Raw genomic sequence first — 26,237 nt, 5'->3', positions numbered from 1 at the left:
CCCGGCTCCGCCTTGTACAACTCATACACACACTGCTCCGCTCCGTACACCTCATACACACACGGCTCCGCTCTGTACACCTCATACACACACGGCTCCGCTCCGTACACCTCATACACACACGGCTCCGCTCCGTACACCTCATACACACCCAGCTCTGCCTTGCACACCTCATACACACCCGGCTCTGCCTTGTACACCTCATACACACCCGGCTCCGCCTTGTACACCTCATACACACACGGCTCCGCTCCGTACACCTCATACACACCCGCCTCCGCCTTGTACACCTCATACACACACTGCTCCGCTCTGTACACCTCATACACCCACGGCTCCGCTCCGTACACCTCATACACACACTGCTCCGCTCTGTACACCTCATACACACACTGCTCCGCTCTGTACACCTCATACACACACGGCTCCGCTCCGTACACCTCATACACACACGGCTCCGCTCCGTACACCTCATACACACCCGGCTCCGCCTTGTACACCTCATACACACACGGCTCCGCTCCGTACACCTCATACACACACAGCTCCGCTCCGTACACCTCATACACACACGGCTCCGCTCTGTACACCTCATACACACACTGCTCTGCTACATCCACACAAACCCCTCCTGACCTCACACAAAAGCTTACCCTCCTCCAGCATGATGACAACCAGCACTGCACTACTGTCCTGCACTACACGGAAGCCCTTGATCATGTGACTCCGACTCCTCCCCTCCTGTGACCTCATCCTAGGTCCTGTGCGCACAGAGCAGCTGCAGCTATAGTTGTGGTGTGCGGCTCTCTGCGGTGGAGGGGCTCTGCTGCCGTGACAAGTGCAGTCCCACCCGTGATCGCGCATGCACTGAGAGAGTGCACGCGCACCAGGGCCTGTAAAGAAGGTTTATAAAGGGCCGGCGGCCCATTTTGTAGCTCAGAGTTCTTAGGGGCCCCTAAGTACTGCGGGCCCCGTCGCAATTGCGACCCCTGCGACCGCGGTAGTTACGCCCCTGCTTGATGAGCTTCAAGAGGTAGTCACCGGGAATAGTCTTCCAACAATCTTGAAGGAGTCCCCAGAGATGCTTAGCACTTGTTGGCCCTTATGCCTTCACTCTGCGGTCCAGCTCACCCCAAACCATCTCGATTGGGTTCAGGTCTGGTGACTGTGGAGGCCAGGTCATCTGGCGTAGCACCCTATCTGTTATGATCTGGTGGCCTAAGAGCATCATGGGACGTACTCTGGAGAAGGTGGTACCTGTACTGACCGCAGACCCTGAACCTAACACCGCAACTAGAAGTAGCCGTGGAATGTACCTAGCGCTCCCTAGACATCTCGACACAGCCGGAGGACTAATTACCCCTAGAGATAGAAAAGGGAAAACTATCTTGCCTCAGAGAAAATCCCCAAAGAACAGGCAGCCCCCCACAAATATTGACTGTGAGAGGAGAGGGAAAAAACATACACAGACTGAAATGAGAATTTAGCAAAGGAGGCTCTAGCTAAATAGAAAGGACAGGACAGAGTACTATGCGGTCAGTATTAAAATACTAGAAAATATCCACCACAGAAAATACAAAAACTCCACAGCTAACTAAAGACATGGAGGGTATATCTGCATCTCCAGAGATACCAGCTTGGCTAAACAAATCCTTATACAGACCAAGCTGGACAAGACAAAACATGGAAAATAACTGAACAATAAGACCACAGCATGTGGACAGCAAAATCAAGGCCAGAACTTATCTTTGTTGAAAAGAACTGCAAAGCAGAAGAGACCAGGCAGGGATGTGAATCCTCCAGGAACAATGGACAACTGGCACTGACTAAAGGGTGAAGCAAGACTAAATAGCCCTGTCCAAATTGCAAAAAGTGAAAACACCTGATAAATGCTGTGATTCAGAGACAGCAGCGCTACCACTTACAACCACCGGAGGGAGCCCAAGAGCAGAATTCACAACACCCATCACTCTCCTTCTTGGTCAAACAGCCCTTACACAGCCTGGTGGTGTGTTTGGGGTCATTGTCCTGTTGAAAAATAAATGATGGTCCAACTAAACGCAAACCGGATGGAATAGCATGCCACTGCAAGATGCTGTGGTAGCCATGCTGGTTCAGTATGCCTTCAATTTTGAATAAATCCCCAGCAGTGTCACCAGCAAAGCACCCCCACACCATCACACCTCCTCCTCTATGCTTCACGGTGGGAACCAGGCATGTAGAGTCCATCCGTTCACCTGTTCTGCGTCGCATAAAGACACGGTGGTTGAAACCAAAGATCTCAAATTTGGACTCATCAGACCAAAGCACAGATTTCCACTGGTCTAATGTCCATTCCTTGTGTTCTTTAGCCCAAACAAGTCTCTTCTGCTTGTTGCCTGTCCTTAGCAGTGGTTTCCTAGCAGCTATTTTACCATGAAGGCCTGCTGCACAAAGTGTCCTCTTAACAGTTGTTGTAGAGATGTGTCTGCTGCTAGAACTCTGTGTGGCATTGACCTGGTCTCTAATCTGAGCTGCTGTTAACCTGCGATTTCTGAGGCTGGTGACTCGGATAAACTTATCCTCAGAAGCAGAGGTGACTCTTGGTCTTCCTTTCCTGGGGCGGTCCTCATGTGAGCCAGTTTCTTTCTAGCGCTTGATGGTTTTTGCCATTGCACTTGGGGACACTTTCAAAGTTTTCCCAATTTTTTGGACTGACTGACCTTCATTTCTTAAAGTAATGATGGCCACTCGTTTTTCTTTACTTAGCTGCTTTTTTCTTGCCATAATACAAATTCTAACAGTCTATTCAGTAGGACTATCAGCTGTGTATCCACCAGACTTCTGCACAACACAACTGATGGTCCCAACACCATTTATAAGGCAAGAAATCCCACTTATTAAACCTGACAGGGCACACCTGTGAAGTGAAAACCATTCCCGGTGACTACCTCTTGAAGCTCATCAAGAGAATGCCAAGAGTGTGCAAAGCAGTCAAAGCAAAAGGTGGCTACTTTGAAGAACCTAGAATATAAGACATTATTTCAGTTGTTTCACACTTTTTTGTTAAGTACCGTATATACTTGAGTATAAGCCGACCCGAGTATAAGCCGACACCCCTAATTTTGCCACAAAAAACTGGGAAAACTTAATGACTCGAGTATAAGCCTAGGGTGGGAAGTGCAGCAGCTACCGGTAAATGTCAAAAGTAAAAATAGATACCAATAAAAGTAAAATTAATTGAGACATCAGTAGGTTAAGTGTTTTTGAATATCCATATTGAATCAGGAGCCCCATATAATGCTCCATATTAAAATATGCCCCATATAATCCTGCACAAAGGTTAATAATGGCCCCATAAGATGCTCCATAGACACATTTGCCCAATATAGTGCTGCACAAATGTTAATTATGGGCCCATAAGATGCTCCATACAGACACTTGCCCCATATAGTGCTGCACAAACGTTGATTATGGCTCCATACAGACACTTGCCCCATACAGTGCTGCACAAACGTTATGGCCCCATGTGATGCTCCATATAGACACTTGCCCCATTTGCTGTTGCTGCAATAAAAAAAAAATCACATACTCACCTCTCCGTTGCTCAGGCCCCTGGCACTTTCAATATTCACCTGACTTTGTTCCGGCGCCGCTCCATCTTCAGCGTCTTTTGCACTGACATTCAGGCAGAGGGCGTGCACTATCCACGTCATCGCGCCCTCTGACCTGAGCGTCACTGCAGAAGACACTGAAGACGGAGCGGCGCCCGGAACGAGGAGCAGGTGAATATCGCGCAGCGCTCCCCATTATACTCAAATGCTCCTGGCGCGGTCCCTGGCTTCCCGGCACCGCAGCTTCTTCCTGTACTGAGCGGTCACCGTTACCGCTCCTTACAGTAATGAATATGCGGCTCCAACCCTATGGGAGGTGGAGCCGCATATTCATTACTGTAATGAGTGGTACCATGTGACCGCTCAGTACAGGAAGAAGCTGCCGGCGCCGGGAAAGCCAGGGACCTGCAGGGACCGCGCCTGGAGTAGGTGAGTATAATTAGACAGCCCCCGCTCCCCCTCCCCTGCCGACCCCTGGGTATGACTCGAGTATAAGCCAAGAGGGGGACTTTCAGCCACAAAAAATGGGCTGAAAATCTCGGCTTATACTCGAGTATATTCGGTATATAATTCCACATGTGTTAAAGGGAACCTGTCACCCCGTTTTTTCAGTATGAGATAAAAATACCATTAAATAGGGCCTGAGCTGTGCTGGACAATAGTGTATTTTGTGTACCCTGATTCCCCACCTATGCTGCCGAAATACCTTACCAAAGTCGCCGTTTTCGCCTGTCAATCAAGGTGGTCTGGTCAAATGGACGTGGTGAAATTGCTTCTTCTCCCCCAGATCTTGCTTATCTTTACGTTGGTGGCGTAGTGGTTTGCACATGCCCAACAGCGGAATGCACTGCGCAGCTGAAGAAAAAGAGCACGATCTGCGCTATTCACCGCTTTATCGCTGGCCATCTTCCTGAGGCCGCGCGTGCGCAGATGGAGCGCTCTGCTGTCCGGGGCTTCAGGAAAATGGCCACCGCGATCTCCATCTGCGCACGCGCGGCATCCCGCGGCCAAATGGTAAGGTATTTCAGCAGCATAGGTGGGGAATCAGGGTACACAAAATACACTATTGTCCAGCACAGCTCAGGCCCTATTTAATGGTATTTTTATCTCATACTGAAAAAACGGGGTGACAGGTTCCCTTTAATTCATAGTTTTGATGCCTTCAGTGTGAATGTACAATTTTCATAGTCATGAAAATACAGAAAAATCTTTAAATGAGAAAGTGTGTCCAAACTTTTGGTCTGTACTGTAGGTTTGGTTTGGGAGACCTGCAGTCAGTCCGGGCATTGCAATCCATATGTGGACTGTGAAATACCCTCCTGTGACCCGGCCCTAAATTTACAGATTACTTTCACAGCTATAAGTAAATTGTTCATTGCTATTTTCAATCTTATTTTTTTTTTTTCGCTGATTCATTTTTTTTTATCCCTCATATGACAAAATATTTTTTGTAAATTCAGATGAAATGTGCATGACACCATCCCATTGGCATCTGACAGAAATAAACTTTACTGCTTATTTAATGCTGACATTATGTCCATAAGATATTCCAGTGTTGTTCTTGCCTATTACATACTGTTTGCCTTGGATATCATTTCAGACGTGAATTTTTTTTAAATTTCAACTCTAAATTTAATTCTTTACTTTTAAATCAAAGATCTCATAATTATTAACTCTTGTACATGTTTGGGAGCTTACAGAAAAAGTGGAGACTCCCCCCCCCCCCTCCCCAAAAATGGAGACTTTCCAGGCATCCACATGAGGTGAAAAAATAAAGATTCCAACAGCAAAAATAAATACTACCGGCTAGAAGCATACATATCTGGGTATATGTATATATGTATGATTGTGACCTTATAGGATGTGCTGTGAACTTTATATGGGATTGAGATATGTATATTTTTCCATATTATACAATGTTATGTGATATGTGTTGGCGTATTACTGTACCACTGCTTTACATGGACTTTGGCTTGGTATAGTCTTTTGAGAACCTCACATGTTGTTATGTGTTTTTAAGAAAATGTTTGTTGTGTTCATAGTGGTCTATGAATACTTTATACTCATCTTTAGGTGATATATCCACACGAGGTGGCAGATAATTAGATCATCATTGCAATTTCCTGAAACATCCCAAAAATCGGGTCTCAGGAGGCTTTGGTGGCACCCAAACAGACATTTAGAGGTCTTGGAGGAAGTATAGAGGGGCATAATCAAAAAGTGGTGATGGTACATGAAAAGACTTACAGTACATCTTATGTACTTAAAGAGGACCTGTCACCAGGTCAAAAGTGGTCATTTATTGCTTCGATTTTATTTCTGCTAATCCCCTGAATGTTATGTTTTTTTCTTTTCTAAAATCTACCATACAGTTCTAAAGATATGGACCTTTTGCTTAGGGCTAATTTATGTGGTCTTTACCAAGGGAGTGGTATCACAGGATTCTTTGGGGGCGTTTCCTTAGGCTGCTCTGCATAATTACCCTAGTTACCATAATAACGTCCCCTCAGTAAAGACCATAAAAATTGTCACTAAACTGGTATCTCTGGAACCATATGGTGGAATAAGAAAAAGAGGAATAATAGGAATCAAATAAGAGCAAAAGCTGGTCACTTGTAAACTGGCGACAGGTTCTCTTTAAATATGGTTGGCAAGTATGAATTATTTACAGTTTCTTTAAAGTACCGCCCCACCATTCATGGAGCTGCGCGGAGGTCACTTTACAATACAAGTCTACGAGAGCCTTGTTCTGGTTCTCATAGACTTGTATTGAGAACATGTGACGTAACTTCTGAGTTCTGGCCAGTCAGATGCTGCGCTCACAAGATGGGGCAAGGGGACAAGAGCGGCACCGAAAAAACTGTGAAGACGCCGGAGAGTGAGGATATGACCAGTAGAAGGGGGATTACGTTTAAAGCACCACTACAGCGTTTAACAAAAAAACGAGTCGCTGGAGTGGAGCTTAAAATATGGAACCCCCATACTGACAGTACTGGTCAAAAGTTAGGACACAACTGTTCACGTCATTTTCCTTATTCTTATTGGAATGAGCACACTGAAGAAGACATTTGAAGAAAAAGGAGCGTCCAGCTTACTAAAGATGGGGTGAAGGGGTTGACCTCCAGAAAACCTTCGCGTTTCATGCCAGGATAAAGAACTTGTTTAGTGTTTGAAGTAGTAGGTTTTATAGAAGTCTCCCCCTTTACTCCCTATATAATTTTAAAAGTACTAGTAATAAAGACACAGTTTATCTTTATTTGGACTGAGATGATGGACCATCTTTTTTCTTCAAATATGTATCTACGAACGCCAGGCAGTAGCGTGGTCTTGGGGCTTTCTTACTATCTGGATTGGTTTGGAAAGGGTTAACTGGAATTTTTCCTGTAAATGTAACATTGTATAAGTTACACATATGGAAGCAAAGTGGAAAGAAACACATATCAAACAAACCAGACTGTGATTCTTCAAAGTTCTCCCTTTTACTGACAACAAATGTAGTAATCTTTGGCATTCTTATAAGGTAGTCACCTGGAATTGGCTGGTATCACTGTTGATGAGTTATTCCAAATTCATGGCACCCTTTCCAAGCATAGCTACCACAGCATTCTGCCATGACATCTTATCTAGTTTGTACCTAGTGGGACCATCATTTATTTTGCATACAAAAAAAGGTTGCACTCTATCGTGCCAAAACACGTCAAATATGAAATACATGAAATATGAATAGCAAAATGGCTTTTTGAACATTAGGAAAAAAAAATTTTGAGACGCTTAGCACAGAATTTGGCCAAATAGTGTGAGCCCATCAACCATGGTCAAGGTGGTCTCATTAAACTGATGGGTCCCTGACCTCCCTGTCCAAATGTGAACACTTACCGAAGGCCAATGTCTGTATGCCTGGGTGAATATGGACACCTCTGTCAGCAAAGCCTACATATGGGTTGGCCAGAACCAAGTGTGATTAGATGTAATTAAAAACCAGATGGTGAAGGGAGGAGTGCTCAGTCAGTCAGCTAACATAGAAATGACAGAAAAAAGATTGGCACATCCAAACTAGTGTGAATAGGTGCATACCAGGAGCAGCTACCTCCTTATATAATATACAAAAAAAGGTTGCACTCTATCGTGCCAAAACACGTCAAATATGAAATTCATATTTCATGTATAGCAAAATGGCTTTTTGAACATATTCACCCAAGCATACAGACATTAGCCTTCGGTAAGTGTTCACATTTGGACAGGGAGGTCAGGTACCCATCAGTTTAATGAGACCACCTTGACCATGGTTGATGGGCTCACACTATTTGGCCAAATTCTGTGCTAAGCATCTCAAAATTTTTTTTTCCTAATGTTCAAAAAGCCATTTTGCTATTCATATTTCATGTATTTCATATTTGACGTGTTTTAGCACGATAGAGTGCAACCTTTTTTTGTATATTATATATGGAGGTAGCTGCTCCTGGTATGCACCTATTCACACTAGTTTGGATGTGCCAGTCGTTTTTCTGTCATCATTTATTTTGCAACAGGAAAATAATCCAAAACACACCTCCAGGCTATGGGAACAGCTACGTGACCAAGAATGAGAGGGATAATAATTATAATAATAATTTTTATTTATATAGTGCCAACATATTAAGCAACACTTTACAATTAAGCGGGGACATGTACAAACAATAAATTCAGTACACGTTAAGACAATTTAAACAGTGACATTAGGAGTGAGGTCCCTGCTCGCAAGCTTACAATCTACAAGGAAATGGGGGGACACAATAGGTGAAAAGTGCTTGTTATTTCAGGTCTGGCAATTATAATACATAGGGATTTTCATACAAAGCTGCATGATCCGGTCATCAGCCCGTGTGTTTAAGTGCAATAGTCAAGTATCAAGTGCAGCTATCATGTGTATGGAGAATGTGGAGACAGATGAATAGTAGGGTGCAGATTCAGAATAATATTTGGAAGGAGGGAACAGGGCAAAGTTAGTTTACTGAGTAGTTGATGTGGTAGGCTTGTTTGAAGAGATGGGTTTTCAAAGCGCGCTTGAATAGGTCGGGGCTAGGTATCAGTCTGATGTCTGGGGAAGTGCATTCCAGAGAGCTGGCGCAGCACGAGAGAAGTCTTGGAGACGGAGGTGTGAGGTTCGGATTACGGGGGATCTTAGTCTTAGGTCATTTGTAGAACAGAGGGCACGTGTAGGGCGATAGACAGAGATGAGAGTTGAGATATAAGGCGGTGCAGAACTGTGGAGAGCTTTGTGGGTGAGAGAGATGAGTTCATACTGGACCCTGTAGCGAATGGGTAGCCAGTGTGGCACAAGATGGAGGCATCGGTGAAGCGGCTGGACAGAAATTTGACCCTGGCTGCCGCATTCAAGACAGATTGGAGAAGAGAAAGTTTGGTAAGACGGAGACCGATCAGAAGAGAGTTGCAGTAGTCCAGACGAGAATGAGAATGACAGTAAGAGATTTAGCAGTTTCAAAGGTGAGAAAAAGTCGGATCTGGAGATGTTTTTAAGATGCAGGTGACAAGAGCGAGTGAGTGATCGGATGTAGGGAGTAAAGGAAAGTTCGGTGTCGAATATGACCCCAAGACAGCGGACATGCTGCTTGGGAGTTATGGTTGAACCCTCCAGGGTTATTTCGATGTAGAGTGTGGTTAGTAGAGGGGAGAAACACAAGAAGTTCAGTTTTGGAGAGATTTAGTTTCAGATAGAGGGAGGACATGATGTTAGAGACAGCAGACAGACAATCCTTAGTATTTTGAATTAGGGTAGGGGTGATGTCAGGGGAAGAAGTGTATAATTGGGTGTCGTCAGCATAGAGATGATACTGGAACCCATATCTGCTGATTGTCCAATAGGGGCAGTGTATAGAGAGAAGAGGAGGGGGCCTAGGACTGAGCCCTGCGGAACCCCAATAGCAAGGGGACGAGGAGAGGAAGAGGAGACGGCAAAAGATACAGTAAAGGATCGGTCAGAGAGGTAGGAGGAGAACCAGGAGAGGGCTGTGTCCTTGAGGTCTACAGAGCGGAGCATAGTGAGGAGGAGCTGGTGATCAACAGTGTCAAATGCGGCAGAGAGATCCAGGAGAATCAGCAAGGAGCAATGACCTTTGGATTTAGCTGTTATTAGATCATTAGAGACAGTTTCAGTGGACTGTAAAGAGCGGAAACCAGATTGTGAGGGGTCGAGAAGAGAGTTATCCGAGAGATAGCGGATTAGACGGGAGTGGACCAAGCGTTCCAGGAGGTTAGAGATGAAGGACAGGTTAGAGACAGGTCTGTAGTTAGCAGTGCAGTTCTGGTCCGGGGATGGCTTTTTAAGTAAAGGGGTTATGATGGCATGTTTAAATGAGGAGGGAAAGATTCCTGAAGAAGCGGATGGAGGGATGGAGTACACGCAGATGACATGGCCTCCACAATCACAAACTTCAACACAATTGAGAGAGTTTTGGGCTAGTTAGTTTGCAGAATGACAAGTGCTCAGAACCTCTGGGAACGCCTTCAAGACTACTGGAAAGCCATCCAGTTGAAGACCTGATGATGCTGCTTTACAGATAGCAGAGGGTATGTAAGGCTATGTGCGCACATTGAGTAAATGAATGCAGAAATTTCTGCACCATGTCCGCATCTCTTTGCAGGAAAAATGCAGCTGCAAAAACATACTTTTTTTTAATGTGTTTTTGCCCTGCGTTTTCTGACTGATTTGAGTGAGGTCAATGATGAAAAATGCATGCAAAAATGCACAGAGAAATGACATGCTGCTGATTATTTTCTGCACCAAATCTGCAAGTCAAAAATACTCAATGTGTGCATGACACTTCAGGTTTCTCATTTACTTTGCTGGCATCAGGATTGCTTTAGGTTTTGATAGCAAATCTGCATGGCAAAAACACACCCAAAACACACCAAATCTGCAATGTGTGCACAAGCACTAAAAGCTGTCATCAGAGTAAAAGGGGGGTACTTTGAGGAATCCAAGGTTTAACAAATATTCTTGTTTCACACACTTCTCCTTGTTTCCATGTGTTCCTATATTGCAGTTGTGCCCAACGGTGGAGCATGTCGATTTGTGGAACCACTGTGTCACAGGGCCGGGCCTGGCTAGTAAGGGGTGTAACTAAGTGGATGGTGAAGACAGACTGGCCAGCAGGTAGCTGCCGGGTACCACTCCTAGGCAGATCCCGATGCTGCAGCTGCTAGGTTTGCTGACACTGGTTAGGGCTAGACCTCTGTTCAGGCTAGAAAATTCTGGCACCTCTATAGAACAGTTACTGACACGGATTTGGGCTTGGTTCAGATACGCAGGTCTAGGATACTGGATCAGGGTTTGGCCACACACGGAGCGGGGGACAATGTTCAAGACCTTGCCAGTCTGGGACCAGAGTACGAGGTTGGTGCCGCTCAGGAACCAGGGAATGAGGTTCGGGCACTGACCGCTCAAGAACCAGGGAATGAGATTCAGGCACTGGCCGCTCTAGGACCAGGGGACGAGCTTCAGGACCTGGCCGCTCTGGAACCAGAGAACTTCGGGAACAGAACTGGCCACCCCGAGACCAGGGAAGTTCGGATACAGGAGTAGCCACACTGCGACCAGGGATACAGGTTCAGGACACTGGCTGCATCGGGACCAGGGGACCTCAGAATTCACTAGTAGCACACTTTACTCACTAATGACTCTACACATTGCTCTGTGACTCCCTATTATACAAGATGCCTCCCAGCTATTGGCTGGCAGCCATCTTGCAGGTGTACACATTATGATATATGCCTATATAGGCGCGCCACCAAGAGCTGTAGCGCACACGCACAGACCATGCTGGGGACCGCACCGGGGGCCGGGCCAGTGAGTAAGCCGGTGTCCCTGCACAGTGGGAGAAAGGGACAACATGAAGGAGCGTCGCAGTTGTTATGCTCCCTTCATTTTGAATCTACAATGTACACATTCCAAAAAGAACATAGAAAACCATCGCATGACCGATACGGTGTATACACATATGATTTTTGATAAGCATGCATGTATCCATGTTATGAATGCAGGTTATTTTGCTTATTTACCAGAAACTTGACACTTTCTCAGGCTTCCTGTTGTGTGTCCTTACACCTCGAGAGGTTCTGTACTAGTGTTTCACCCTGTAAGCTAAGGAGATCACAAGTAATACAGTCTGGAATGCAGCGTAAAATAAACACATTAATAAAACTAATGAACGTCACTCCCACACATGCCGTATGAAAGTGGTTGCAATAAACTCGGAATATGCTTGTAATGAGCGAAGATCAAAGCACTCACATAAAGCCATGCAACCTAATTTTAGACTACTAAAAGAGACACATGTATGAATAACATCACAAATTTGCTTTACGACAGGGATGGTCAGCATAGTTCATTCCTAGACCCATGGTCATGACAATAAAAGTAAAGTGTAAGCCGTGTAAACTGTCTGCAATATGTTCTTCATGTTAGTAGGCAAATTCTGAATATATTGTGCAAACATTTATTAGGTTTCATTTCATTTCATACTTTCCTTACTTTAATTTTATAAAGACACCTTATTGTGTATATTGATTGGGTGATTGGCTTTGGAAGAAGCTTACTCTAGTGCATGTGTATATGAAGCAGTCAGGAAGAGTTCATTTAACGGTTGTCCTCTCCTTAACAACCCCAATTTAATCGACTCAGGGCCCAAACGAAAAAAAGGCAAAAAAACAAAACAAACAAACAATATTTACAGTGCCACAACGATGTTGGCACCACTATTCCTGGTGGTGATATAACAATGTCGTGTCATGTGTCAGTTGCAGCCAATGAGCTGGTTTCTGCTATGCAATCTGAGAACATCATGAGGCTCAGCAGGGTTGAGACCCTAATTCCAGCAATGTGTTACTTGCTGGTCAGCATGCTGTCATTTTAATACATCACTGTTTTCTCTGTTGCAGATCTAGCAGAACTCAAATGCTGAGCCATACAGTGGCATGTAAAAGTTTGGGCACCCTGGTCAAAATGACTGTTATTGTAAACAGTTAAAGTAAGTTGAAGATTAAAAGATATCTAAAAGGCCTAAAGTTAAAGATGACACATTTCCTTTATATTTTAGGCAATAAATATATATTTTCATCTTTTACATTTTAAAAATTTCAAAAGGGAAAATTGTCCGATGAAAAAGTTTGGGCAACCTGCATGGCTAGTACCTAGTAGCACCCCCTTTTTAAAGTATCACAGCTTGTAGCCAGCCAAGAGTCTTTCAATTATGGTTTGAGGGGTTACATCCATTTTTCCTTGGAACATTCTTCCAGTTTTGTGAGATTCTTGGGTTATCTTGCATGCATTGCTATTTTGAAGTCTAGACACAGATTTTCAATGATGTTCAGATCAGGGGACTGTGAGGGTCACTGAAAAACCTTCAACTTGCACCTTTTGAGGTAGTTTATTGTAGATTTTGACTTGTATTTCGGATCATTATCCATTTGTAGAAGCCATCCTCTTTTCAACTTTGTGAATTAGAATATCAAAAAATAAAATCCAGAAAATCACATTGTATAAATTATATAAATTTGTTTGCATTTTGCAGTGAGAAATAAGTATTTGATCCTTCTGGCAAACAAGACTTAATACTTGGTGGCAAAACCCTTGTTGGCAAGCACAGCAGTCAGATATTTTTTGTAGTTGATGATGAGGTTTGCACACATGTCAGGAGGAATTTTGGTTCACTTCTCTTTGCAGATCATCTCAAAATCATTAAGATTTTGAGGCTGTCGCTTGGTGGCTCAGAGCTTCAACTCCCTCCATAAGTTTTCTGTGGGATTAAGGTCTGGAGACTGTCTAGGCCACTCCACGACCTTAATGTGCTTCTTTTTGAGTCATTCCTTTGTTGCCTTGGCTGTATGTTTTGGGTCATTATCTTGCTGGAAAACCCAGCCACGACCCATTTTTAATGTCCTGGTGGAGGGAAGGAGGTTGTCACTCAGGATTTTACGGTACATGGCTCCATCCATTCTCCCATTGATGCGGTGAAGTAATCCTGTGCCCTTAGCAGAGAAACACCCCCAAAACATAATGTTTCCACCTCCATGTTTGACAGTGGGGACGGTGTTCTTTGGGTCACAAACAGCATTTCTCTTCCTCCAAACACGATGAGCTAAGTTAATGCCAAAGAGCTCAATTTTTGTCTCATCTTGCCACAGCACCTTCTTCCAATCATTCACAGAATCATCCAGGTATTCATTGGGAAACTTCAGATGGGCCTGCACATGTGCCTTCTTGAGCAGGGGGACCTTGCGGCACTACAGGATTTTAAATATTTACGGCACAATGTGTTACCAATGGCTTTTTGGTGACTGTGGTCCCAGCTGCCTTGAGATCATTAACAAGTTTCCCCCGTGTAGTTTTAGGCTGGTCTCTCACCTTCTCCATGATCAAGAATACCCCATGAGGTGAGATTTTGCATAGTGCCCCAGATCGATGTCAATTGACAGTCATTCTGTATTTCTTCCATTTTCTTAGTATTGCACCAACAAGTTGTATCCTTCTCACCCAGCATCTTACTTATGGTTTTGTAGCCCATTCCAGCTTTGTGCAGGTCTATGATCTTGTCCCTGACATAATTAGAAAGCTCTTTGGTCTTGCCCATGTTGTAAAGGTTAGAGTCTGACTGATTAATTGAGTCTGTGGACAAGAGTCTTTTATAAAGGTGACTATGTAAGACGAGTTGATTAGAAGTGTCTAACTGGTCTGTAGGAGCCATTAATCTTAATGGTTGCTAGGGGATCAAATACTTATTTCTCACTACAAAATGCTAATAAAGTTATATAATTTATACAATGCGATTTTCTGGATTTTATTTTTGACATTCTATCTCTCAATGTTAAAATTAACCTACCCTTAAAATTATAGACTGTTTATGTCTTTGTAAGTGGGCAAACTTACAAAACCAGCAAGGGATCAAACAAATACGTATTTCCCCCACTGTATATATACACTCACCGGCCACTTTATTAGGTACACCATGCTAGTAACGGGTTGGACCCCCTTTTGCCTTCAGAACTGCCTCAATTCTTCGTGGCATAGATTCAACAAGGTGCTGCAAGCATTCCTCAGAGATTTTGGTCCATATTGACATGATGGCATCACACAGTTGCCGCAGATTTGTCGGCTGCACATCCCAAAGATGCTCCATACAAGGCAGGATGGATCCATGCTTTCATGTTGTTTACGCCAAATTCTGACCCTACCATCCGAATGTCGCAGCAGAAATCGAGACTCATCAGACCAAGCAACGTTTTTCCAATCTTCTACTGTCCAATTTCGATGAGCTTGTACAAATTGTAGCCTCAGTTTCCTGTTCTTAGCTGAAAGGAGTGGTACCCGGTGTGGTCTTCTGCTGCTGTAGCCCATCTGCCTCAAAGTTCGACGCACTGTGCGTTCAGAGATGCTCTTAGGCCTACCTTGGTTGTAACGGGTGGCGATTTGAGTCACTGTTGCCTTTCTATCAGCTCGAACCAGTCTGCCCATTCTCCTCTGACCTCTGGCATCAACAAGGCATTTCCGCCCACAGAACTGCCGCTCACTGGATTTTTTTTCTTTTTCGGACCATTCTCTGTAAACCCTAGAGATGGTTGTGCGTGAAAATCCCAGTAGATCAGGAGTTTCTGAAATACTCAGACCAGCCCTTCTGGCACCAACAACCATGCCACGTTCAAAGGCACTCAAATCACCTTTCTTCCCCATACTGATGCTCGGTTTGAACTGCAGGAGATTGTCTTGACCATGTCTACATGCCTAAATGCACTGAGTTGCCGCCATGTGATTGGCTGATTAGAAATTAAGTGTTAACAAGAAGTTGGACAGGTGTACCTAATAAAGTGGCCGGTGAGTGTATATACATATTCATAATATATATTTATTTTAGGAAAATTTCAAATATATATATATATATATATATATATATATATAATATATAATTGCCTAGAATACTACTTCTTGCAATTTGTGCCAACTTCCGTGGCTTTGTCCGGAGCTAATGTTCGGAGATAATGTTCGGAGCTAATGTCCGGAGCTAATGTCCGGAGTTTAATTGCCTAGAATACTACTTCCTGCAATTTGTGCCAACTTCCGTGGCTTTGTCCGGAGCTAATGTCCGGAGCTAATGTCCGGAGCTAATGTCCGGAGCTAATGTCTGGAGATAAGTGACGTCACCAGTGTCCTACACCCAGGCAGAGCACAGGGGCCCCAGGCAGCATATGGGGCCCCAGGCAGAGCACAGTGGCCCCAGGCAGAGCACAGGGGCCCCAGGCAGAACATGGGGCCCCAGGCAGAGCACAGGGGCCCCAGGCAGCATATGGGGCCCCAGGCAGAGCACAGTGGTCCCAGGCAGAGCACAGGGGCCCCAGGCAGAACATGGGGCCCCAGGCAGAGCACAGTGGCCCCAGGCAGAACATGGGGCCCCAGGCAGAGCACAGGGGCCCCAGGCAGAGCACAGGGGCCCCAGGCAGCATATGGGGCCCCAGGCAGAGCACAGGGGCCCCAGGCAGCATATGGGGCCCCAGGCAGAGCAAAGGGGCCCCAGGCAGCATATGGGGCCCCAGGCAGAGCACAGTGGCCCCAGGCAGAACATGGGGCCCCAGGCAGAGCACAGGGGCCCCAGGCAGAGCACAGGGGCCCCAGGCAGCATATGGGGCCCCAGGCAGAGCACAGGGGCCCCAGGCAGCATATGGGGCCCCAGGCAGAGCACAGTGGCCCCAGGCAGAGCACAGGGGCCCCAGGCAGAACATGGGGCCCCAGGCAGAGCACAGGGGCCCCAGGCAGCATATGGGGCCCCAGGCAGAGCACAGTGGCCCCAGGCAGAGCACAGGGGCCCCAGGCAGAACATGGGGCCCCAGGCAGAGCACAGGGGCCCCAGGCAGAGCACAGGGGCCCCAGGCAGCATATGGGGCCCCAGGCAGAGCACAGGGGCCCCAGGCAGCATATGGGGCCCCAGGCAGAGCACAGTGGCCCCAGGCAGAGCACAAAGGCCCCAGGCAGCATATGGGGCCCCAGGCAGAGCACAGTGGTCCCAGGCAGAGCACAGGGGCCCCAGGCAGAGCACAGTTGCCCCAGGCAGAACATGGGGCCCCAGGCAGAGCACAGGGGCCCCAGGCAGAGCACAGGGGCCCCAGGCAGAGCACAGTGGTCCCAGGTAGAGCACAGGGGCCCCAGGCAGCCTATGGGGCCCCAGGCAGAGCACAGGGGCCCCAGGCAGCATATGGGGCCCCAGGCAGAGCACAGGGGCCCCAGGCAGCATATGGGGCCCCAGGCAGAGCACAGTGGCCCCAGGCAGAGCACAGGGGCCCCAGTCAGAACATGGGGCCCCAGGCAGAGCACAGGGGCCCCAGGCAGAGCACAGGGGCCCCAGGCAGCATATGGGGCCCCAGGCAGAGCACAGGGGCCCCAGGCAGCATATGGGGCCCCAGGCAGAGCACAGCGATATTTTGGACCACTGTGCGGTGTTTCAGACCCCCTGTGTGATGTCTGGGGCCCTGTTCTTAAGTATATTAAAGATTAAAGTAACGTATATTAAAGTATATTATAGATCAAATTTGACACGTTTATGAGCACCATTGAGTGATATACTCAAGAATGACATAATTTTTCAACATTTTATGGTTTCAAACTGTAAACACTCGGAGTTTTTTTTACTTCAACCAGAAAACCTTAACGGTTCATAAAAAACTTGACTGTTCAGGATATGATAAAAGTCATAGTATTCTGAATCTTTAACTTATAAAGATACCTTTACATGGGGTGATTATTGGTTCCAGAGAGGCTTTCGGCCGATAATCGTACACATGGCTGGTGACAGGACAATCTAATATATAATTGCCTAGAATACTACTTCCGGCAATTTGTGCCAACTTCCGTGGCTTTGTCCGGAGATAATGTCCGGAGATAAGTGACCAGCGTCCTACACCCGCTCAGGGTGGACAAAGATATATGCCTTCGTGGTGCGCGGCACTTTTCTGATTGGTTGCCGCCTGCCGCGAGCGACCAATCAGAAATGTGCCGTACTGTGACACACTCCGCCTGCCATTTTGGTGTGATTTTTGAATTTTTACCTCACAGCAAGTTTGTACTGCGTGGAGGCGGTCCCAGTGACGTCGCTCTTCAAGCTCCTGCCGAATTTCGTCAAAAAAATGATAATACCATTTACCAAAACTATATATATTTAGTTGTGAAGTGGTTCAGTGACATTTTCACACCAATTTTGAACTTTTGTTTGGTGTTTTCTCCATATACTGCCTATTATTCACTGACTGTTATACTGAGAGACTGCCGTTTATTAACCTCTTCTTTGCCACACTGGGTATATTGCTCTATTATTTGCCACATAAGGACATTGTCCATTATTGCCCAGCAATTTCTCTGCAATATAAACTGTCTATTTATTAATGTCTGTATTCCTGCAAAGAACTATTGCCTATTATTAACTGGCTATTTTCCTACTACCTGACACTGCCTCTTATTAACCTGTTGTTTGCCACCACCACGCTTAAAGCTGTTTAGCTTAGCCAACATGAGCTCTAATAGTAAGGATACTAATGACACAGAGCCCAAAGCTGCTGATGGCGCACGTAAGATTAGGTCTGATATAAAGTATACTAATAATGCAGAGCAAAAAGACGCCGATGCCGCACGTAAGCGTAAACAGCGTGCTAACAAGAGTACAGAGGAGAGATGCAAGCGCCTGGACACTGTTAAGTATAGTAATGACACAGAGTCCAAAGCTGCTGATGGCGCACGTAAGATCAGGTCTGATATAAAGTATGGTAATGATGCAGAGCGAAAAGCCGCCGATGCCGCACGTAAGCGTAAACAGCGTGTTAACAAGAGTACAGAGGATAGATGGAAGCGCCTGGATACTGTTAAGTATACTAATGACACAGAGTGTAAAGCTGCTGATGGCGCACGTAAGATCAGGTCTGATATAAAGTATGGTAATGATGCAGAGCGAAAAGCTGCCGATGCCACACGTAAGCGCAAACAGCGTGTTAACAAGAGTACAGAGGATAGATGCAAGCGCCTGGATACTGTTAAGTATACTAATGACACAGAGTCCAAAGCTGCTGATGGCGCACGTAAGATCAGGTCTGATATAAAGTATGGTAATGATGCAGAGCGAAAAGCTGCCGATGCCACACGTAAGCGCAAACAGCGTGTTAACAAGAGTACAGAGGAGAGATGCAAGCGCCTGGACACTGTTAAGTATACTAATGACACAGAGCCCAAAGTTGCTGATGGCGCACGTAACATCAGGTCTGATAATAAGTATACCAATGACGCAGAGCGAAAAGCCGCCGATGCTGCACGTAAGCGTAAACAGCGTGCTAACAAGAGTACAGAGGATAGATGCAAGCGCCTGGACACTGTTAAGTATACTAATGACACAGAGCCCAAAGCTGCTGATGGCGCACGTAACATCAGGTCTGATAATAAGTATACCAATGACGCAGAGCGAAAAGCCGCCAATGCCGCACGTAAGCGCAAACAGCGTGCTAACAAGACTACAGAGGACAGACAGAAGCGCCTGGACACTGTTAATGCTGCTTGCAATAAACGCATTACTAATGAGTCTTTTGAGGACAAAACTAATCGATTAAGTAATAAAGCTGCTGCTGCACGCTCTCAACGTTGCAAACATAATATTTCCACGTCCTCACTCATAGATTCTGCCCACAATACAGCTTCTTTGTCTCCATTCATAGAATGTGTGCAGCCTGAAGCTCCTTTAACCGTTGGTAAATCTGCACGTAAGCGCAAACACTGTCCTACTTACACTCCAAATGATAAACGCCGTCGCCTGTACACCGTTAAGTCTGCTTATAAGACATGCTTCACACCTGACTCTTCTAAGGCAACAAACAAACCATTACCAAATGCAGCTGGTGCACGCCGTGAACGGCGCAAAAAAACCGCTTGCACCTCCATATTAATAAACCCTGACCACGATACACCTTCCAACTCCTCAGTGATTGAATCTGTGGACAGTGAAGATCCTCTACCAGGTCCACGCTTTATATATGTTGGCTTAAAGAAACATTCCAATGCTCCGTTACCACAACCTGTACCTCAACATCCTACAGGTTTTACTAATGATGACAGTACCATAGTAGAACACTCTTGTGGTCCTATGAACTATTTATGTGAACATTGTCAAGCATTACATTTTAATGCTGAGATACCAGCAGATAAAAATTTTACTCTGTGTTGTCACAAGAGTAAAGTGCATATACCTATACCCCAATATCCCGAGGTCTTTAAACGATTGCTGACAGGGGAGAGTGAGTTCAGTAAGAATCTCATGGAAAATATTCGTAGTATTAACAGCTCATTTGCTTTCGCCTCCATGGGTGCCAATATATCCCCTCCACCTGGACATGGCCCTTACTGTTTCCGTATACATGGACAAATATATCATCGTACTGGAACCCTACATCCCAGTGATGATCAAGTTTCAGCTTATGCCCAACTGTATATTTTGGATACCGCTACCGCGAATGAACAACGTTTAAACTGTGAACAAAATCAAAAATGTCATCCCACTTTGATGAGTATAATTGCTCTTCAGTTAGACAATGTGAATCCCTTTGTTGCTGCCTACAAAATGTTACGAGATGTGGAACATGAAGAACATCTTAAAGCTGAAGCTAATGGCACTCTCATGCCAAATATCATCATGGCCCTTAAACAAGATCGGAATCAAGACCCTCGCCGATATAATAATCCAACTGTCAATGAAGTTGCTGTCGTATTTGAAAATGACAATGGAGAGCCACCATTTAATCGTGATATTTTAATACATTTACAACCGGACCCCAAAAATCCTTTGGCGCCAAGAACACAACAGGTCAGCATTCTACACAGTAATTTAGATGCTTTACTCTATCCTTTATTTTTCCCTTACGGAGACCAGGGCTGGCATGATGGCCTCAAGCAACAAGGGCAAAGTCCACGCAGAGTTACACAACTGCAATATTACTGCTATGTGCTGCCTGTCCGTAATCAGTTTAATCCACTCCTGAATGGTGGCAAACTCACTCAGCAGTACTTAGTGGATGCTTATGTGAAAATCGAGGCAAATCGCCTAAATTATATCCGTCAACACCAAAAGGATTTGAAAGTAGAGGATTATTGTGTACTCCAGGAACATCTCCAGAAAAAATCCATTGAGAAGGGCATCCCCATTGGAAAAACGGTCATTTTACCATCTTCGTTTGAAGGCAGTCCCAGGAATATGCAGCAGCGGTACCAGGATGCCATGGCTATTGTGACTAAATATGGTCGTCCTGATCTATTCATCACCATGACCTGTAATCCGAAATGGAATGAGATTACTGAGAATTTGGAACCTTGGCAGCGTGTGGAACATAGACCTGATTTGGTGGCACGTGTTTTCAAAATAAAACTGGAAGCACTCTTAAAAGACATTAACAACGGATTATTTGGGAAAGTTTGCGCTATGGTTCATGTAATTGAATTTCAAAAACGTGGCCTTCCACACGCTCACATTTTGATTATTCTGGACAGCAACTCCAAATTAAGGACTGAGGAGGACATAGACAATACAGTGTGGGCTGAAATTCCCAATCCTACCCACTACCCTCTGCTCCATAAAATTGTTCTCCAACATATGATTCATGGTCCGTGTGGAGAACACAACCCAAATTCTCCCTGTATGGATCTGGGGAAGTGTACAAAAGGTTTCCCTAAAGATTTGCAACCAAGAACCATCATAGCTAAGGACGCCTATCCTACTTATCGCAGACACTTTGGCCCATCTTTTCAACACCATTCTAACATGATTGACAATTCGTGGGTGGTTCCATATAATCCGTTCCTGCTATTAAAATACAAGTGCCATATAAATGTCGAAGTTTGTGGTTCCATTCAGGCTGTGAAATATTTATTTAAATACGTCTACAAAGGACATGATAAAGCCAATCTTGAAATCTGCCAGACTAACATCCAACATGATGAAACACACCAATTCATGGATTCAAGATATGTCAGTGCACCAGAGGCAGCTTGGCGAATATTCTCATATCCAATGCATAAACAATCTCATAGCATCATTCGCCTTGCTGTACATCTACCGCATTCTCAGCCACTCTATTTTCATGAGGATGACTCTATTGGAAACATCAAACAAAAGCTCCATCAAAATTCTACACTTATGGCCTACTTCAAGCTTAATCAGAACGACCATCATGCTCATATTTATTTATACCGTGAAATTCCCGAAAACTATGTTTGGAAAGAAGGTTCTTGGGAAGTTAGAAAGCGAGCAGGTGGTTCTGTGATTGGACGAATGTATACTGTCAGTGTGAAAGACCAAGAACGCTACTATTTAAGATTGTTATTGTTACATGTCAAAGGTGCAACCAGTTTTGACAGCATAAAAACTGTACACGGAGTCACACATGAAACCTTCAAAGATGCGGCATTAGCTCTTGGCTTACTATTTGATGATAGTCTGTGGAGAAATACATTACTTGATGCCAGTATTCTCAACATGCCAGCACAGCTACGTGACATGTTTGCCTACATTTGTATTTTTGGTCCTCCAGCTAAACCTCGGGACTTATGGGATGAATTTAAGGAACACTTTGTAGAAGACTACTGCTATGCATACCACTCCGACACTCTGGAGTGTGTCAATTGTGAAGGCTATGCTATGACAGATGTCCAACATGTTCTTAAAGCTCATGGCAAAACTTATACTGATTTTAATTTGCCACGTCCAGTCAAGAAACAACACCTCCTCCCACAGTATGATAAAGATTATGAGTTATCAGCAGCTGCTGAAATGAAAGCTACTCTAAATGAGGACCAACTTTTTGCTTTTGATGCTATCACTCAAGCTTTAGAAGACACTAATTCTACAGCAAAGTGTTTTTTCCTTGATGGTCCTGGTGGCAGCGGAAAAACGTACCTATATCATCTACTCCTACATCAGCTAAGAGGACAAGGAGACATTGTGTCACCTGCTGCCACTACTGGAATTGCCGCCAACTTGCTACAAGGTGGACGAACCATTCATTCTCTTTATGGGATTCCAATTCCTGTGAATGAAACATCTGTTTCCAGGATTAAGAATGATACCGATGCAGCAAAAGATTTGCACAGCACTAAACTTTTTATTATTGATGAGTGCACAATGCTATCCAAATATGCATTGCATGTCATTGATAGAGTTTTACGTGATGTCATGACAACAAATGTAGCTCACAAAGAAAAAACACCGTTTGGAGGTAAAGTGATTGTTTTTGGAGGCGACTTTAGACAATGTCTTCCTGTCATCCCTCATGGGACAAGAACTGATGTTGTAGAGAGCTGTATAAAATATTCACAACACTGGCAACATTTTACTCGCCTGCCACTTATTAACAACATGCGCTCCATTGATCCTCACTACAGCAGTTGGCTGCTTCAACTGGGAAATGGTGAACTATCTAATGAACATAACCTTGGAGATGATTTAATTGAAATTCCTCCAGACATGGTATGCACTGGCTCTTTAATAATTGAAATTTTTGGAGATAATCTTTGTATTGATGTGAATGACACCGAAAGCATAAATACAGCTGCATCTCATGCAATTTTATGTCCAAAAAATGAGGACGTTGAGAAAGTCAATTCCCAAGTCATGGATTTATTGATAGGTGACTATACTGAATATATCAGTGATGATTCCATCGATCCTGATGAAGCTGATGACCTCGATCAATACCCACTTGAGTTTTTGAATTCACTAACACCAACTGGAATGCCTTCACATCGGCTGAAACTTAAAATTGGCACCATTGTCATGTTATTACGTAATCTGAACACGAACAAAGGTCTCTGCAATGGTACGCGGCTCATTGTCACTGCCTTACATGCCAATATCATACTGGCTAAAGTAATTAGTGGGTCAGCAGCAGGAAATGTGGTATTCATTCCACAAATTGATTTGTGTCCATCAGAGACTGGATTACCTTTTAAATTAAGACGGAGACAATTTCCCATCAAGCCCGCATTTGCAATGACCATAAATAAATCTCAAGGCCAGACCCTCCATCGAGTTGGCATTTATCTACCAGAACCTGCTTTTGCCCATGGTCAATTGTATGTTGCTTTTTCCAGGGTGAAGCAATGTTGCAATGTGAGGGTTAAAGTGGTTAATACACCACTTCAAGGACAATTATTGGCTGATAGTACTAAAGTCTTCACACGTAATATTATCTACAAAAATATTTTAGTTTAAAGTTACTTTTCTTTTTTTTCATTATTCAGTTTTTCTAATAACATAGACAGCAATAGGCAAATTCTATGTATAGAGATAAGGAAAAAAAACAAAAACAAAAAAAAATTAGTGTAGCCATAGACATATAGATTTTAAGTACTTATGTAGGAAATACGTATATAACATACGTACTCATTAGCATATAGGGTTAATAACTCTATATCATATCTACATAAATTTAGAAATATGATATATCAATACATATTTTTATAGGTAAGTAGAACACACATTAAGTACAAGATGTAAGATGTGTATCATCCAAATGCCTGTATTTGGTGATAGGAACCTGTATTTGAAGCTCCAGCAGTATAGCTGCTGAGAGATTTCATTTTGTTTTTAAAAAGGGTGAGGTTTTTGTTAACAGGTAAGAGACGGGTGGGATGGCTGTTCACACACATCTCTATCTCCAGGTGTGTTCTGTACATAGAAATAGATATATAGATAGGTACATATTTAGATAGATAGGGAAAGAATAGAGATTTTGCTTTCACATCAACATTTTTCTGCTATTTGGAGAATTTATGGTGGAAAAAAGGCTATTTCTGCACTTCCTGCCTAAGGGCTGACCCACGCCACTCTTGCTGTAAGTTGCATGCAATGTATACGGAATTTGTACTTCACTTGCGGCAAGTGCGGCACATGTGGTTTCTGCAGTTTTCGCCACAAAATCTCCACTTACCAGTGTTTTTGTTGTGGCTGCATTTAATGCAATTGTCGAAGCCGCGTTTGCCGCATTTACTGCAAGTTAACTCCAAGCTTCATCTACATTGCATGGCACTTGCTGAAAGTGTGTTGTAGGTCAGTTCTTTGGTGCCAAGTGTGGAAGTTGTATTGTTTTTAACATTACTTCTGCAAATATTAGAAACATGCAGATGTGAAAGAGGTTTGAGTATTAAGAAATAGGAATCAGTTAGTTAGGACCCATCAGTTCAAAGGCTACCGTGACGTGGTTGATGGGCATGCTTATATTAGCCCATCGGTGTACTATGAACGTTGATTTCTTAAATTTTACACTTCTGTAAAAATAAACACAAAAAATTTGGATACACAAAAAGGCTTTTATTTCTGTTGTACTTATTAGAATTATTTAAAATGAAGGCTTAGCTAAGCCCAAGAGATGATTAAAAACGTTTCATACCAACCCATCAGATGTAAAATTACTGTGAAAATACCTGATGGGCACACAAGTATGCGCCAGTATGGGTACTAAGAGCTTTTCCACATAATAATGAAATATTTTAAAATGTCATAGAATATACCAATATACATAGTTATTGATACATATTATTTATTATTTACATTATTGTTCTTAAGCAAAGAACCGTTGTTGTGGCATTTGCCACAACACGCAAAGTTGTTGTCTGATGTCTTTCATCACTCCCCTCATAAGCATGTTCATGGATCCTGTGTAACTGTACCTTAAATAACAAGAATTGTCAAGAGCTGGTGAGTGCAGCCATTTTTTGTTCTTTCTTACTATTATTTATTAATTGTATTATTCTTACATTTGAATAAATAAAGTATATATGGATTCTAGACTCCCAATTCTTTAGAATCGGGCTGCCATCTAGTATGTATATATATATATATATATATATATATATATATATACACTCACCGGCCACTTTATTAGGTACACCTGTCCAACTTCTTGTTAACACTTAATTTCTAATCAGCCAATCACATGGCGGCAACTCAGTGCATTTAGGCATGTAGACATGGTCAAGACAATCTCCTGCAGTTCAAACCGAGCATCAGTATGGGGAAGAAAGGTGATTTGAGTGCCTTTGAACGTGGCATGGTTGTTGGTGCCAGAAGGGCTGGTCTGAGTATTTCAGAAACTGCTGATCTACTGGGATTTTCACGCACAACCATCTCTAGGGTTTACAGAGAATGGTCCGAAAAAGAAAAAAAATCCAGTGAGCGGCAGTTCTGTGGGCGGAAATGCCTTGTTGATGCCAGAGGTCAGAGGAGAATGGGCAGACTGGTTCGAGCTGATAGAAAGGCAACAGTGACTCAAATCGCCACCCGTTACAACCAAGGTAGGCCTAAGAGCATCTCTGAACGCACAGTGCGTCGAACTTTGAGGCAGATGGGCTACAGCAGCAGAAGACCACACCGGGTACCACTCCTTTCAGCTAAGAACAGGAAACTGAGGCTACAATTTGTACAAGCTCATCGAAATTGGACAGTAGAAGATTGGAAAAACGTTGCTTGGTCTGATGAGTCTCGATTTCTGCTGCGACATTCGGATGGTAGGGTCAGAATTTGGCGTAAACAACATGAAAGCATGGATCCATCCTGCCTTGTATGGAGCATCTTTGGGATG

At 44.1% G+C, this 26,237-nt stretch overlaps 1 protein-coding gene across 4 annotated transcripts in view; it reads right to left on the bottom strand.

The window, feature by feature from the left end:
* Positions 1-26,237, bottom strand: part of COA1 (cytochrome c oxidase assembly factor 1) — a 154,151-nt gene that overhangs the window by 64,578 nt on the left and 63,336 nt on the right. For 2 of the 4 annotated variants that reach the window (XM_077269163.1, XM_077269160.1), the window contains one exon: positions 11,652-11,733. The exons of the other annotated variants lie outside the window; for them this stretch is intronic. The gene's annotated coding sequence lies outside the window, so the exon portion shown is untranslated. The remainder of the gene's footprint in view (positions 1-11,651; positions 11,734-26,237) is intronic. 4 annotated transcript variants of the gene reach the window in all.

Source organism: Ranitomeya variabilis, chromosome 6, assembly GCF_051348905.1.
Source record: "Ranitomeya variabilis isolate aRanVar5 chromosome 6, aRanVar5.hap1, whole genome shotgun sequence".
Classification (NCBI taxonomy): Eukaryota; Metazoa; Chordata; class Amphibia; order Anura; family Dendrobatidae; genus Ranitomeya; species Ranitomeya variabilis.
This window is presented reverse-complemented; position numbering and strand designations above follow the sequence as displayed.